Source organism: Halyomorpha halys, unplaced genomic scaffold, assembly GCF_000696795.3.
Source record: "Halyomorpha halys isolate HHAL.00 unplaced genomic scaffold, Hhal_1.1 Scaffold394.1, whole genome shotgun sequence".
NCBI lineage: Eukaryota > Metazoa > Arthropoda > Insecta > Hemiptera > Pentatomidae > Halyomorpha > Halyomorpha halys.
In genome coordinates, this window is record NW_027107850.1 from 1,234,662 (window position 1) to 1,238,314 (window position 3,653).

General features: G+C 30.4%; 1 long non-coding RNA gene across 1 annotated transcript in view; it reads left to right on the forward strand.

Annotated features, from left to right (window-relative positions):
- The first annotated feature begins 989 nt into the window (after window positions 1-989).
- LOC106682180 (uncharacterized) overlaps window positions 990-3,653 on the forward strand; it is a 5,010-nt gene continuing 2,346 nt past the window's right edge. Inside the window, exons 1-2 of the long non-coding RNA XR_001343379.3 lie at window positions 990-1,192; window positions 3,037-3,186. This is a non-coding gene — a long non-coding RNA (uncharacterized lncRNA). The remainder of the gene's footprint in view (window positions 1,193-3,036; window positions 3,187-3,653) is intronic.

A 3,653-nucleotide genomic window follows, 5' to 3' on the forward strand; every position in this document is an offset into this window, starting at 1 on the left:
TTATTTGAATTTTCTCCTCTACACAAGTGAAAGGCGAGACCTAATCTCAATCACAATTACTAAGCAATTATTGTGATTTGATATTAGAGAAATATAGTTAAATTACAAATAAGTATAATTGTTAATCGAACCTAATTATTGAACCAGTTTAATTGTAATTGTAATCGGTAATTATTAGTATTATTATTGAAACTGCTTTTTGCTAAATACTGATATCCAAACGGCCCATTTACGTAATGAATTAGTATTTAAATTCAACTATAAAAAACAAATTCTCTTCATGATTTTTTAATGGTTGATTACTTGATTTCCAATGTCAAGTAATATTTTTCGGTACCTTTTTTGTAATATTGAAATTTGTTGAAATTGTTGAACATGGACCTTCCTTCTATAAATATTTTGCTGATTCAGATATAGCTATCTTATTTCAATATGTAGGCGATTCGAAATCTTGAAATTCGTCTAACTGTTTTTAAATTTAATCTAATCAACTACGGACAAGAAATATATCATCGTGTTATAGGGAATTCACTCTTGGTTAATATCTGAACTAACCAATTTTTTAAAAAATACTTCCGAGAAAATTAAAACCTTTAAGTTAAAATTTGTAATGAGCACCTAAAAACGATAAATGATAAATTTTTTAGTACTTGGTAAAAAATACCATAGGACTAGACTAGGTGGTAAATACATCAATCATTCGATCCATATTTTTTTTTTCTTTTCTATCTTTTAATTAAGAACAAAGTAGGGACATGCTTGATCAACAGTGGAGTGCATTGTGAATTATATGAGTTTTTAGATTGGTATTCAGAAGTTTTTTTTTGTTTTTTTTTTCAGCCAATTAAATCACCATTTCTTATAATCAAATGTCAAGTTTGGTATTTAAGAGAGAAGCATTTCATTCCATCTATTAATTCCGTAGTGTTTTTAATTCTAGACATTTATATTATGTGGATCGCCTGAACACCATTGGTAGGAATGCCACTAAATGAGTCGTGTTAACGATCACATGGCAAATAAATATTTTATTTAAATTTATAAAACGATGATAACCTAAATGGCGACCTGAGCGATAAAATCGAACACTACCACCTGCTAAGAGGAAGACTTAATGACAGTGAACTCAAGACTATCGCTTGGAAGCAGGCTTCGTAGCTATCAGCAAGGTGTGTTTGCCATCACGGGGCAGGTGAGTCTGCAGTATAGGTTACCCTCAACGATATAATTTATCTAAATATGAGTAATTAATTTTTTAAAGAAAGTACCAAGAAAACAAAAATGATATTTAATATTTCAAGGAACACTACCTTAAATAAGCTAACCCAAATTGTGTTTTATAGGTCTTTTCCATTCCTGAATTCAAAACAGTAATTTAACAATAACAAAATTCATGTTATCGATATTAAATGAAAAGGTCTAGTATGTTGAAGTCCAGTGTGATTTTTATTTGTCATAAGTCTAAACCTAAAGTCTCTCATATAATATGGCTTATCGTTACTTGAAAATCTTATCTGTTACCACATTTATGAACTATTCACCTTTGCATAGGTATTTAAAAAAGAAAACGAAAAATCTTTTCTTTTTGTATGTAGGTTATCTGACACCATCTGGTTATCTGAGACAAGCAATGAATGTTTAGGAACTCTTGAGAACTGAATAAAATATAAAAGTAAGGAATCCTTACTGAAGATAAATCAATTTTAACTATTCTATCCTAGTATGAAAGCATGAGTTAAGTTGTTAGCATCAGATCTTAAGCGTTAAATTTATTTCAATCGTTCAATCATAAAGCATGATAACTGACATAAAAATGTTTTACCTTTTTACCAGCAGTCAATTACCATAACAATATGAAGGTTATTCTTTTCAAAATAAAAAAATCTATAAAATCAGTCCTTGACAATACTACGATACCAAAAACTAAAATTCACAATAGATACCTTGTGTTGTGCCTGTAAGGTTATCTTAAATAGAACACATTCAAGAGAGGTTAGGGGTAACTACCTACCTAACGTGAACTTGAACTCCATGTGCGTAACCAACCCCCAATTTTTGGCTTCACTTTTACTATGCCATGCGTTGTCTTCCCTGTTGCCGACCATCGTGATTTCAGAAATTTATATTTATTATTTTTTGTTACTATGAGGACGGTAAACGTGAATTTTACAGAGAAAAACAAACCGCACTCTCTTTGTTAAGGTGAGGGTTCTGGCATCGCAAGTGGCATCAACTATATTTGCGATTTATCTCCAATAACATATGACCACCAACATATGAATGTCATAAAGCAGACTGAGTAGCTATAAATCAGTGAACCATAGGTAGGCCACGAGAGGGTGTGGGACGATGAATGAGGGGTGGGACGCACATCGTTCAATATCTAACTTAAGCTATCCGCAAATTCTTATGAATTGAGAACCACAGCAATAAATTATGGAACTAATTTTGACAAAAAAGACACGTTAAACTGACAAAATAGTTAATTTACCAAACGTTATTAGCTACTGAAAAATCAAAGAATGTAATAACAAATATAATAATAACGAATAACAAAATATTGTAAATTTAATTTAAGTTGAAATAACTTATTTAATAGTGCCAAAGTTTCGGCCAAAATATGTAGCCTTCACCAGGGCTAAGAACAAAGACCAAGATAACAACCAATGAACACAAAAAATAAAATATAAACATATTATGTATATTTTAAAATATAAATATTTATATTTTTATATTCATTGGTTGTTATCTTGTTCTTTGTTCTTAGCCCTGATGAAGGCTAGAAATTCTGGCCGAAACATTGGCACTATTAAATAAGTTATTTCAACTTATTTGTGTTATATTCTAACAGCCCCAACCACCTTCTCCTCATATATGTTATCCATGGTCAACTATCTTCTCATCATTATTATATTTATAAATTCTTAATTGTTTTGTTTTCTTCACAAGGATGTAATCGCATTCACAACTTAGTTACTTATCTGAGTTATTTTAAGGTTTTACCTGATACTCAAGAATTATTTATTTACATGATAGAGCAAAATCCAGAAGACCTCGCACCGATATGCCTGAATCTTTCACCTTCAGCCAGCTCGTGTTTTCAGGGATAATGCTTTTCCCGGTGTCTTTTGTAGTCATGATGACTGCCTTCGTAATGCAATGCGTTGTGGAGAAGATGATAGATTGGTAAATCTCATAAAGTTTATTTATAAACATTTACAAAATAGTATCACCTAGCAAAGTTATTACTTATCTATTAACTAATGTTTTACATAAGAGAGTAAAACAGTATAACCTATACACACATTAACCTCTTAAATTAATAAAATAGTGTTCCTCATGTACTCTGATTTCAAGTTCAGTGTACTTCTCAAGTAATCCCAAAGCTCAATTAACATGCAACCAATAATATTCAGATTGGCCTTGAAATTGATAATTAATCAGTTATGCTAATAGAGAATGGGCATTCTAAATATGTTATACGTTAGGGCACGACGTTTTATATCCTAAACCTAAGAATACAATACCATTTCTGAATTATGACTAGTATAGATCGGCTGAATATTCAAACTCATATACATACATGTATTCCTATTTATATATTACTTACACACACACACATACATATATAATATTATACAATATATATAATA